At 33.3% G+C, this 14,662-nt stretch overlaps 1 pseudogene; it reads right to left on the minus strand.

Annotated features, from left to right (window-relative positions):
- Positions 1 to 11,437: 11,437 nt before the first annotated feature.
- LOC139824096 (retinol dehydrogenase 12-like) lies at positions 11,438 to 14,066 on the minus strand (annotated as a pseudogene).
- Between the last annotated feature and the right edge of the window lie 596 nt (positions 14,067 to 14,662).

Genomic DNA, 14,662 nt, shown 5'->3' on the forward strand with positions numbered 1-14,662 from the left:
CAATTGATTAGAAATCACCACATAAAAAGGAAAGCATGGAGCCACAACAGAGTGTTCGTGACCTTTATTTCAAATAATACTTTAACAAACGTTTCGGTCTGTTATCAGATCATCCTTAGTGCAATTAGTCAATATAATATATAAAGACTAGTAAACAAGGGGTGTAAATAAAAACCGCAAAACATTGCATTAATCGCATTGGTTCTTATTTTAACTAAAATAATATTTTAACAAATGTTTTTGTTTTTTTTTTTTTTTTTTGGGTCTGTTATCAGACCATCTTCATAGATGTGATAAGTTAAGGTAACACAAAAAACCGAGTAAATAAAAAGATAAAAATATAAATCACAATAACTGCATTAATTGCATAGTTTTTATCGCATATAAAATTTGAATCAAACGCACATGCTATTTTTTTATATAAAAGTCGAGGAGTAAACTGAAATGAATTACGGATTCACAAATAATAACATGTCATCGAAATAAACGTGTAAGAAAAATGTTTTCTGAATACGTACATAAGTATTGTGATGAGATGATCATGGTGTGTTCTATGTAGAGAGTCATGTTGTAAAATTTTCACTAGTGTTATTAGTTCATTGACATGTAACATGTTATATGACATGTTGTTATTTGTGAATCGTTATTTATTTCAGTTTATTTCTCGACTTTTATTCTTTAAAGAAATAGTATGTGCGTTCGATTTGAATTTTATATTACGATAGGAATTAATGCGATTGATGCAATGTATTGCGGTTTTTATTTTTATCTTTTTGTTTATTAGTCTTTATGTATTATCTTAACTGATTACACTAAAGATGATCTGATAACAGAGCAAAACGTTTGTTAAAGTATTATTTTACATAAAAGTTACGAATACTCCTGTTGGGCACTACGCCCTCTTTTTTATGTGTTGATAACTTCTTTTAATTCTTAAATTATACAAATCACAAAATATGTATTATTTACAGTCTTTATATTTTAAATACGTTTGGTAAGTAAAAAGTACGCTAAAATACTCTATATTGACACTAACAATTTTAAAGAGATAATGTATTATTTATTTTATTAAAAAATGTGCATGTGCATAACAAACATATAAATATAGTAAAAATTTATTTAATTTCTAAATATTTTAGAGATATTACATTATTACAAATGCTTTCGTTACTATAAAGTGTGTCACGATAAACCGAAGTTCTTATATTAAACGCTTTGCGAGTAACTGATCAGTTATGGTACTGATCTATTGACTACTCGTTCGCTTTTATGATGTTCTATTTGATCATTTAAGTGACTTGAACAGTCCTAGATATAATATCATCTAAAATTCATTATTAATAAGCTTTTATAAGAATAGACAACACAGACGCGCGCTTTGCACGCGCTATTAGCTTTAACATTATACTATTACTATATATTAACTCCTTGATACACACAACTGTTAAATACGATAACAATTGTTCAAAAGCGACAACAACAAACTTTGATAGATTCGAGTATCGACTTTACATGCCTTCTTTAGATATGACTAGATTATAGCGCACGCTTCGCGCGCGCCTTGTGATGTTTTTTATTTTTTATTATTTATGTAAAAAAACATTTGTACACTCGATCAATCGACTGAATCGAGACGATCAATCACGTTCGCAATAACGCGGCAACAATTGCAAACCCGATTCAGCCAACTTCAGGGTTTCATACCGCTTTTATAAGAGGATGATGATAATGATTCTTTAAAAAATTGCTTATACAAGCAATATAAATAATATCACCAATACAAAGGTTATCGAAATTGTTAGAACATTACACGTGTCGCATATGATTTGCATCATTGATATTAAAATGAATAAAGAGATTAATATAGAATAATAAACTAAGAAAACCCTAAAAAAAATAAAAAAACTAATAACTTTTATCAGGGACATCTTTTAAGACTATCTTATAAATAAATTATATTTTACTCCAAAGGGATCGATGTGAGGCCCCTAAAGGGTTAACGATCTGAAAACTTCTTCAACTTTTTTCGATTCCTTTCTTAATGCTACATCAATGTACTAGCATAAAACAGTAATATAATACATTTTCTAATAAAAGAGAAGAATCGTTATAATATTGTATAAATTGTATAAATATTGTGTTTGTTGTGACTGCATCGTCACCTCTCCAACCGCCGAGAATGCTCTAGAGTTTATATAGGGTAAACTCGGGTATGATGGCCCATGGCTGTAATTTCTCCAATAATAGGTAGCTAAACAGTGGATTTTTGTAGTCATTCTCAAAGATAATCAATATTTACAGTAGTTTATGTGCGTACACTATTCGAAATAACAATATTGTGAATATTATATCATATTTTTACTTTCGACTGCCTGCAAAGTTCTTCATATGTGTCTGCTAAAAGCTGCTATAACGTCGAATAAATTACAGTTAAGCTGCCGTAATCAACGTTATACACACAATTAAGGTATGTAAATTGTAATTTGACCTATAATTTGTATTTTTATTTCCACTATTTATTTATAAATACTATGGTCATCTTTTCCTCACAGTTTGGGTAAGATGGCCCACTTTTTTCATGATAAGTTGGCCCACACAATCGATATATTAATATGACTATCTGCGAGACAAAAGTCGATTAATTGGTTATCACACAGCTCGTGGCACTGGCTTTTTTGTTATTATAGAAGAGGATTGTGGATGATGTGCAATAAAAGTAAGTATTATAAGATTTTTCATTTTGATTTTGTGCTAGTTTCGGGAAATATTGTGATATTTACTTCGTAAGTGTTTAGCTATCAAGTGAGAATCTCATCATTTAATTGCCCGATATCGCGTTGCTTCTTGAGTTTCTATAAAAAAATTTAACAATACTTATCGCATAACAAGTGACACGGTAGTCAATTAACTTTTACTTATACGGAAAAACGGTAAACTGTACTGCTAAAAATAAGGTTAGGAAGTGAGGTTATAAAATCTGTCTTGTGTACTGACAAAGCATAGTCAATATATGCGTGCAAGGTGATAGAAATTACTTCAGAATTTTCAAAAAGACAATAATAATAATATTTATAAATGGTATTTATAAATAGTGACAGTATTTGTGTTTTTATATATGCTAAATAAAAATAGGAATTGAAAACATACTCGAGGTTAATCTTGAAAGAAGATTTAAATCTGCTAACGCAACAAAGGGTGGAATGAGGCCTACCTGCTCGCTTGGAATGAAGAAAGAATGCACCATATTAAAATGATGCAAAAGCATGGTTTTCCGCTTACTTGAGATGATCTTTGTACACTGGCTTATAACTTTGCTAATCAACTTGAAATCAAACACAGATTAAATAATGAAACTGAAAAAGCTGGATGAGTGGCTTTATTCATTTTTGTCTAGACATCCTGATGTTTCTGTACGCAAATCAGAAAGTTTATCTCTTGCCAGAAGTCTTTGTATGTAAGTAGATTGGATTTAATGCATTCGCTGCAAGCGGTGGCTGCATGAAAACGTGTACATCATTTATCGATGTTTGCCAAATGTGTGGGAAAATTATATATATATATAATAATATTGCAGATGTAATAGTTTAGAAACATTTCTGATACATGATAAAAATATTACATGATCAAAACTATTATTTACATTTAAATTGCACGCGTTATATTTTTGAATGTTTTCACAACATACACATTGCATTTGTAATATTTCCGAAAAAGTTGCTGACAGACTTTAGAACTTATAAAAAATTAAATTTATTATTATATAATTATTACATTTTATTGCATTTTTTCTCTTTTATAATATTAAGAATTTTCTGATATTCCAAATTTTGTCATATGGCATTTTTAATATAAAATAAAATACTTAATAATATGTAATATAAATTAATATTCGACGTTGACTGGCAAAAAAGATTTATTCGTATATCTGTATTGTTAATATTGTTATGCGATAGCTTTATGGTCACCAAAATAAGCAAGTATAAGAAAGAAAGAAGCGTCAGAGTCAGAGGATCACCACTACCCTGTTCGATCATCGATGTCAAGCAACAAGGCGCCGGTATACTATACTTGGATGGGTGACCGGCTGAGAGAGCGGATTTCTTGGACAAATGCGCGGCGGCTATACGCACATGGCTTAATATATTTTTTTTACGTCAGTAACAAAATTTTGTTTGCTAATACAAAACATTTTTCTCAGTGTGTAAAATGTATTTGAAATATCTCTGAAGTGTTTCTGCAATATTTCGTAGATATATTTCAGAAATATTTCAGTAATATTACCGAAATATTGCCGAAATCTTTCAGCAAAGTTGCATTTGAAATAATTGTGCCGATTGAAACATTGCAGAAATGTTGCAGAAACGGTCGTGAAATATTTCTGAAATATTGATGAAAGGTGTAATATTTCAAATAGAATTTTGCAGAAATGTTTCTGAAATATTACATGCCGAGTGGGCATCGACATTATCGACACCATCATCGACTGCCAATCACATATACGCGGAAAAGAGCAATAATAAGCACGATTCCCACCCACTTCATGCGTTTTTATGACTTTTTTTTTATCAAGGAGGGAAAAAAGAAGAAGTGGAAAAACATTACAAAGCAAAAGAAAAACGTATTAAATCTGTTCTTAAACGCAATAGGTCTTTTAATTATTTTTATAAAAACAAAAAACATGTTATCTCATTGCCAGTCGTTGAATATCTTCATAATTATAGGCCTTGAGAATAAATTGAAGAAATTGCAATCCTACGTGTAAATTAAAGTCCATTGTTACATAAATTAAATGAATAGATTCTATTAATGTGAATTTTATCATTAATTTAGGAAAACCGATTTTAATTTAATATAATATAATTTATTTTATTTTATTTTACTTTATTTTAATGTAACATGTGCCATATCTGCATTTCCAATAAATAAAAAAAACTTATTTTTACTTTTATACATAGGTATATATAGCTTGTACTTATACATATATCAAGGTCCGTATTCCGTAACCACCTACCGACAATTGTCCATGTCGATAAGTCGTTTGCGCAGATTTTCTCATCTATATATATAAGTCACGTCTGTCTGTCTGTCTGTCTGTCTGTATGTACGCGAACTACTCATTCGTTAGTTGACCGAATTTTTACCAAAAGTATATGAAACAGGGGTAGAATTTCCCGGGGATGAAAATGTCGCGGCCAATTTTTTGCTACCGATTTTCTGGGAAACCGATTTTTCTAATTTTTCGGGAAATAATTGACCAAATTTAAAAGAATTATATATGAAACAGGGGTAGAATTTTCCGGGAAATGCTATAAAGTGTATAATTTTTCGTTACCGATCTTTTTGGAAGCCGGTTACAAAATTTTTCCAATTTTTCGGAAATTAATTGACCGAATCTTAAAGAATTATATGAAGTGGGGGTAAAATTTCCCGGGAATTGCCATAAAATGTATAATTTTTCGTTACCGATCTTTGGGGAAATTGGTATCAGAAAATTTTTTTGAAATTAATTGACCGAATCTCAAAACAATTGTATATGAAGTAGAGGTAGAATTTTCTGGGAGTGCTATAAAGTGTATTATTTTTCGTTACCGATCTTTTTGGAAACCGGTATCAGAAAATTTTCCAATTTTTCGGAAATTAATTGACCGAATCTCAAATAATTGTATATGAAGTAGAGGTAGAATTTTCTGGAGAGTGATATAAAGTGTATTATTTTCGTTACCGATCTTTTTGGAAAACCGGTTACAAAATTTTTCCAATTTCTCGGAAAATAATTGAATCTTAAAGAATTACATATGAAATAAAGATAGAATTTCTCCGGGATTGCTATAAAGTGTATAATTTTTCGTTACCGTTTTTTTTGGGAACCGGTTACAAATTTTTTGAAATTTTCGGGAATTAATTGACCAAATCTTAAAGAATTATATAGGAAATAGGAGTCGTGTGTCAAAATTTTTTTAATTGTTGGAGGATAAGTTTAATTTTTATTAATGAATTGATTGTCTTGAAACCGGTTACGAAGTTTTTCCAATTTTTCTAAAGGGATTTTCGATTTTGTTTAAATATTTGACAATATGCTAATCTGCATCTATTATATTATCTATTATTTTTTATTTTTAAAAAAAAAATTCAAAGAGATGTAGGTTAGAGTTTGAGGAGAAAGAATATCAAAGGTGCTCCTAATTAATGAGTGAGTTTGGGGAGAGGAGAATAGATTTTGAGCCCGCGAAGCGCGGGCGAAAAATCTAGTATTATATAAAAGCCGACACTGTTAATGATACCGATAATTGTGGGTATATGTATAGTTACGGAATACAAGCATGCTCAGGACTCAGGACGCTTAGGACGCACGCTCAAATATTATTGTTATAATACCTTTTTAAAAAAAAGGTAAAGAAAGGCGCCAAGTACACGCATAGTAGTGTATATGTTGTTACCTCGAAAAAAAAAACAGTGGTAGTATTATACCTTAAAAAAATCTAAGTAACATGTGGTAGACGAAATCTTTGTATCTTGAAAAATCTCGAAAAACTTCACCTTGAAAAAAAAAACAAAGTAGTAGTATTATACCTTGAAAAAACCTAAGTAACAAGTGGTGGACGTAATCTTTGTATCTCCAAAAATCTCGAAAAAACCTAAGCAGTATTATTTTTATTTCCAAAAAATTATTACTCAAGTGATACACATCACAAAATTACGTTACCTTATCAAAAAATGAGTCGCGCTTTAAGTGATCTATTATTACAATTACAAAAAAGAAATGATATCTCTTTTTACAATTACAGCGCCAATTACAGAAAACATATATTTTTCGAGATACAAAGATTACGTCTACCACTTGTTACTTAGGTTTTTTCGAGGTTATATATTACTACTGCTTTTCTTCGATTAGAATAAAAAATTGAATCATGAAGAATTACACAGAGGTAACAGTACAAAATACAAATATTTTATTAAAATATTTAAACCCAACAAGGGAATACAAGGTATTTAAATACAAAGTTTATATATGTATTTTAAAAGATTTAATCGCATCGCAAAGAATTACAGAGGTAACAGTACAAAAAATAAAAATATTTATTAAAATACATAAATTTTTCTTGTCAAAAAACTTGGCGCTGCTAGACCTCAAAATTAGGTCAGCCTGGTGTGTATGTGTGGGCGAGTGGGTGTGGGCGATGTGTGTGTGTGTGTGTGTGTGTGTGTGTGTGTGTGTGTGTGTGTGTGTGTGTGTGTGTGTGTGTGTTGTGTGTGTGTGTGTGACGGTGAATAATGCGGCTTATTACTAAGTATAGGATAAGTTAGGATAAGTTTAGATTTTTAAAGCGATTAGAATTAAGTATAGAATAAGTATAGAATAAGTAATATCTACATTGTAAAAGGTCTCTCTCTCTCTCTCTCTCTTTCTCTCTCTCTCTCTCTCTCTAGCAGCGCCAAGTTTTTGACAAGAAAAATTTATGTATTTTAATAAAATATTTTTTTTTTTTGTACTGTTACCTCTGTAATTCTTTGCGATGCGATTAAATCTTTTAAAATACATATATAAACTTTGTATTTAAATACCTTGTATTCCCTTGTTGGGTTTAAATATTTTAATAAAATATTTGTATTTTGTACTGTTACCTCTGTGTAATTCTTCATGATTCAATTTTTTATTCTAATCGAAGAAAAGCAGTAGTAATATTATACCTCGAAAAAACCTAAGTAACAAGTGGTAGACGTAATCTTTGTATCTCGAAAAATATATGTTTTCTGTAATTGGCGCTGTAATTTAAAAAGAGATATCATTTCTTTTTTGTAATTGTAATAATAGATCACTTGAAGCGCGACTCATTTTTTGATAAGGTAACGTAATTTTGTGATGTGTATCACTGAGTAATAATTTTTTGGAAATAAAAATAATACTGCTTAGGTTTTTTCGAGATTTTTGGAGATACAAAGATTACGTCCACCACTTGTTACTTAGGTTTTTTCAAGGTATAATACTACTACTTTGTTTTTTTTTTCGAGGTGAAGTTTTTTCGAGATTTTTCAAGATACAAAGATTTCGTCTACCACATGTTACTTAGATTTTTTTAAGGTATAATACTACCACTGTTTTTTTTTCGAGGGTAACAACATATACACTACTATGCGTGTACTTGGCGCCTTTCTTTACCTTTTTTTTAAAAAGGTAATTTTGTACAGATATCACGCCTTTTTGTAGTATTACGCATTGTATAAACAATATGTACAGGGTGTTATTTCGAGGTAAATACTACCACTTTGTTTTTTTCGAGGTAACAACATAATACATATATACTACTATGCGTGTACTTGGCGCATTTTTTTACCTTTTTGTGAAAAAGGTAATTTTGTACGGATATCACGCCTTTTTGTAGTGTCATATAAGACGTCGGCGTTAGAAGTAGATAGAAGAAGAAGTATCTTAATAAAAATTTTCACATTTAGACTTTGCGTCGCAATATCTCCGCTCGTAGGGCACGGAGCGGGATATTATAAGAGAAACCCCCCCCCCCCTAATGGACCCCAAGCTATCGATCAAGCCTACTTAGAACTTGATCCGTTCACTCGTTATTGAGATCTCAACATCTCGGGTACTCGCAACCCGTCGCGTCGCGTAAAAGAGTCACGGTCGGTCTCGCTCCGCGTGTACTTGGCGCGAGACACTACCGTGTCTCTTGATTCTGCCGCTAGGGAATTTTTAAGTCGATTCTTATGAATCAAGCTTGAATTTGATGTCTAGGTGTCCCAGGTTGCCGATGACGAGGTTCACATAGTGCGCTTCATAGTTTTCGGTATCCAGGTGTATTAATACCTTGAATTCGATGTCCACGTGTTCCAGGTTGCTGATGTCGGGTTCCAGATAGTGCGCTCTATAGTTTTCGGTGTCCAGGTATAATAATACGTTGAATTCGATGTCTAGGTGTCCCACGTTTCCGATGACGAGGTCCACATAGTGCGCTCTGTAGTTTTCGGTGTCTACGTGTATTAATACCTCGAATTCGATATCTACGTGTCCTACATTCAGATTTAAAGTTATTAATACACCTAGACACCAAAAACTACAAAGCGCACTATGTGGACCTCGTCATCGGCAACCTGGGACACGTAGACATCGAATTCGAGGTATTATTACATCTAGACAACCGAAAACTACGGAGCGCGCTATCTGGACCTCGTCATCAGCAATCTGAGACACCTAGACATCAATTTCAAGATATTAATACACGTAGACACCGACAACTACGGAGCGCACTATGTGGACCTCGTCATCGGCAACCTGGAACACCTAGACATGAATTCAAGGTATTAATACACGTAGACACCGAAAACTACGGAGCTCACTATCTAGACATTGTCATCGGCAACCTGGGACACCTAGACATTGCATTCAACGTATTATTACACCTGGACACCGAAAACTAAGAAGCGCACTATGTGGACCTCGTCATCGACAACCTGGGACACCTAGACATCGAATTCAACGTACGATTACACCTGGACACCGAAAACTATGAAGCGCACTATCTGGATCCCGTCATCAGCAACCTGGGACACGTGGACATCAAATTCAAGGTTATTAATACACGTAGACACCAAAAACTACGGAGCGCACTATGTGGACCTCGTCATCGGCAACCTGGGTCACCTAGACATTAAATTCAACGTACGATTACACCTGGACACCGAAAACTATGAAGCGCATATCTGGATCCCGTCATCGGCAACCTGGGACACATGGACATCGAATTCAAGGTATTAATACACGTAGACACCGAAAACTACGAGCACACTATGTGGACCTCGTCATCGGCAACCTGGGACACCTAGACATCAAATTCAACGTACGATTACACCTGGACACCAAAAAACTATGAAGCGCACTATCTGGATCTTGTCATCGGCAACCTGGGGACACGTGGACATCGAATTCAAGGTATTAATACACGTAGACACCGAAAACTACGGAGCGCACTATGTGGACCTCGTCATCGGCAACCTGGGACATGTAGACATCGAATTCAACGTACGATTACACCTGGACACCGAAAACTATGAAGCGCACTATCTGGATCCCGTCATCGGCAACCTGGAACACGTGTGGACATCGAATTCAAGGTATTAATACACGTAGACTCCGAAAACTACGGAGCGCACTATGTGGACCTTGTCATCGGCAACCTGGGACACCTAGACATCGAATTCAACGTACGATTACACCTGGACACCGAAAACTATGAAGCGCACTATCTGGATCCCGTCATCGGCAACCTGGGACACGTGGACATCGAATTCAACGTACGATTACACATGGACACCGAAAACTATGAAGCGCACTATCTGGATTCCGTCATCGGCAACCTGGGACACGTGGACATCGAATTCAAGGTATTAATACACGTAGACACCGAAAACTACGGAGCGCACTATGTGGACCTCGTCATCGGCAACCTGGGACCACGTAGACATCGAATTCAACGTATTATTACACCTGGACACCGAAAACTATGAAGCGCACTATCTGGACCTCGTCATCGGCAACCTGGGATACCTAGACATCGAATTCAAGCTTGATCATAAGAATCGACTTAAAAAATTCCCTAGCGGCACTTTCTGCCAAGCGTAGAGAACCTTCTTTTCCCTTGACTTAATATATTAATCAAGCTTGATTCATAAGATCGACTTAAAATTCCCTAGCGGCACTTTCTGCCAAGCGTAGAGAACCTTCTTTTCCGTTGACTCAATATTATTATATATTACCTAATTTACCTAAATAGAAATCTTCCTCCTGACCGATAAGTCTATCGACCTAATTTCGAAATACGCGCGCGATATCGAAACTGGCGATACCTGCGCCGCCAGCGTCGAAAAAGTGAAAGGGACGTTTCTCTGATAATCATAATAATATTGAGACGTCGGCGTTAGGAGGAGGAGGAGGAGGAGGAGGAGGAGTATCTTAAAAATAAATTTTCCCATTTGGACTTTGCGTCGCAATATCTCCGCTCGTAGGGCACGTAGCGGAATATTATGAGAGAAACCCCCCCCCCCTAATTGGACCCCAAGCTATCGATCAAGCTACTTAGAACTTGATCCGTTCACTCGTTATCGAGATCTCACATCTCGGTACTCGCAACCCGTCGCGTCGCGTAAAAGAGTCACGGTCGGTCTCGCTCCGCGTGTACTTGGCGCGAGACACTACCGTGTCTCTTGATTTAAAAGAGTTCAAGAAATTGAAATGTGATACATTATTACTATCCGGATCTACCATAGACTTAGGAGACCAATACTAAGACTAAGTTTAGACTAAGTGGGATCGACATCTTTATGATCGAGTGAAAAAAAGTGCCACAAAAAAAATTCCGCAAAGAATCATGCTAATTTATCAATAAGTATTATTTTCCCGAATTACATCCAGAAAAGCTAATGTTTCTTGATTATTTAAGATTTATTATGTTACATGATAAGCTTATAAACTAGATTACAATACAATATTTAATTGAAAATGATTTATTAATAACAAATTGAAAGAACGGGGCTAGCAAACAGAGCTGGGAATGCTTGAGTTGATTCGCTATTAATTTTCTATTTAATTGATAATAATATAGGCATTGATATATCGAACTATATGATATACTTCCGCGCGTGACGTGGACTTAAAATCTAGTGTATTATAAATTAGTATAGTAAGAACAAACGTTTTGACTTTTAATATGGTCATCACCATTTTGCATCGGGGTTCATTCATTTTGTTTTCGTGACAAGAATCGAAGAAAGAAAATCGCGTGATCAAGTAAAAGATCTATCTAAGCAGGCTTTTCATAAAAGATTATCAAAGTCAGGACTAAAAATATCCTTCGACAATAATTATTACAAAAATCACGAAGAAATAGAAGCGTATTTATAGATCAAATACTGTAAATATAATTCTTAGACGATAAGATCATAATATATTATAATATGATGTAATTATATAAACAACTTGATATGCTGTATTTTACATAATTCTTTCATGCTTTTGCAAAATATTAACGACACTTTCAATTTGTGCGTCAAATTAAAAGTCATACAATTTATTTAATTTATTGATCCTTATCATAGCAATGTCAAATAATTAATGCAATGACAAATGATAAATACTATACAATGGAACAACTTTATATAATAATAAAAGATAATAAAAGAACGAGAATGTTTCACTTCTTGGAAGGAAAAAAAAACAATCTGTCCATTATTAGGAATTATCTGGACATTTTTCATAGTTTTCGATTTTTGAATTTAAGGCATATGAATTAAATAATAAAATATTTAATATAAATTATATTTTTTATTTGCAATTGTTTTATTAACACTTTATTTGTTAAAAATAAAAACATAAAACATTATTTAGTAAAAATTTTCATGATATTCTCTTAAGACTAAAGAAATTTTATTAAAGCATTTGACGTGAAACGGTTTCTAAAAACGTGGTAAAATCTTCTTCTAGTTCCTGCAAAAGACGACAGGATACATTCCACAATTTTTCGGCGTACTGACGATTATTTGCCTTCAGATATGTAGTAGCAACGCCGCAGTCTCTATATATATATATATATAATATATATAAAACAATGCAATGTTTATTATGTAATATTCTGTATAAAAGTAAGTTTGTATAGTATGTAGTATATTCTTACGAGTAATAAAGACCGCTCTCATTAGCCGTCTTTTCGTCCACGGAACAATATATTGTAGTTTGCGCTCCTTGTTCAACATTTTTAAAAAACAATCGTCCCAAAGTAAAACAAAAATTGGTAATACTGCATTATTAACATTCCATAATACTTCAGTCGGTATAATACCAGGATGTACACAGTACACATTTATTCCGTGAATATTTGCCTCTGAAAATCAAAACTTGCTTAACTTTTTATACTCTGTATAACTATTTACAACTATATTTTGTACAACTAAAGTCTATCTTGTGTGGATTTTCTTTATTACGTATAACAAACCGTAAACAATTAATTAATAATTGTTAAATATAATAAGCCACTATTGAATAAATGTAAACCTATTCTAATTGATAACGTCTTTTTAGCATGATGGCATATTCTCAATCGATCAACGAGCTCCTTAGTGAACAGAATGTTTGCTAGTTTGCTTCGTGCATAACTTTTAAATAGTGCATAAGATCTCTCCAGATTAATGTCATCGAAATCTATGTCAGCAACTATAATAGAATGATTTTGTTATAGTTGTACTTCAAACAAAAGCCGGGTATGTACAAAAGACATTTTAGTTTATTTCTAAAGTCACCATAATCACTTTACATACAAATATATGCAATTGATGAGACATTGATTATTCTGCAACTGGGAGAAGACGATTGCATTTTTGGTAGTAACAAAAGTGTCAAAAGAAAATGGCCAAGATGGTTGACTTGTAATGTCGTCTCAATTCCATCCTCTGTCTTCTCGTACGGAGACGCAGCAGCCATACCGGCATTATTATGAGTATGTGAATAGCTGCTTCGTTTGTCAGCAAATTCTTAGCACAATCTTTCACGCTTTTAAAACTGCGTAGATCCAGAAAATAAATCGCAAGCTCACCCACATTATTTTATATTTATCCTTTTCATCCTAAAAGTAACCATTGATTTACAGACCACATCGTCATTTTCTCCATCATAAAAAAATTTAAATTTAATTGCTTTTCTTATGATATATCTAAGTTTATATATTTACCATGAAGGTGGGTTGCTCTTTATATCTTCAACTGCTTCATTTGTCTTTTCCATATTTCTACAAGCCAGAATTACTCTAGCGCCTAAATGCATACGTTATTTATACAAATGTGTTTAAGAGCTAGTATACTTTTTAATTGTAGAGTCGTAAAAAATTTTATAGATTATAAGTGAAACAAAGATAATTGATACTGTATAAAGGCTCAGTATATCAAATATTAGAATTAAACATTGATATTTGATTGGTTTCATAAGTCCACATTTTCTGGGAGATATTTGACTTCTTATCACAACATGCTCTTTGCCAGAAAAAAGGCACGGTCATTAGCCTTACGGACAGAGTCTTTAGATTGTCACACCCTGAATTTCAACAAAAAAACTTGGAATCAATAGTTCGTATTTTAAAAAAATTGCTACCCGTTAGATTTATTTTTAAAGTCATGTACGAACGCCTGAGGTATCTTTTTGCAAACCTCCATGTAAATGCAAGGGAAAAGACGGTTAATAGGGGTCCATTTTTGTGATACCATCCCAGGTAGCAAACACAAGTCATTTTGACGTCAAATTTGGTCCTTTACTAAACCATTCCTGACGTCACTAACTGGCGGCATAATGACGTTAAAATGACGGTCTAATGTCACAGACAATTGACGTCATCGCGGATACGTTATTTTGACGTCATTTTCTGACGTCTTATTGACGGAAAAAATAGGTCCATTTACTACAACATACCGGTTTCCAGAAATGTTTTTTATGAAATTAAAATTTTAAAATGTTTACTTGATAAACGTTTATCAAAAAATGTTCTTTTCTTTATCTAAGATAAAAAAAGCTTTTTTAACTGTTTCGTTACATGCTATGTGCGTATATCCGCTCTCAAGGCGGTCACCTATCCTAGTACAGTACCGCGCCCGAGTCGCTTGACTTTGATGATCC

Source organism: Temnothorax longispinosus, unplaced genomic scaffold (assembly GCF_030848805.1).
Source record: "Temnothorax longispinosus isolate EJ_2023e unplaced genomic scaffold, Tlon_JGU_v1 HiC_scaffold_266, whole genome shotgun sequence".
Lineage (NCBI taxonomy): Eukaryota > Metazoa > Arthropoda > Insecta > Hymenoptera > Formicidae > Temnothorax > Temnothorax longispinosus.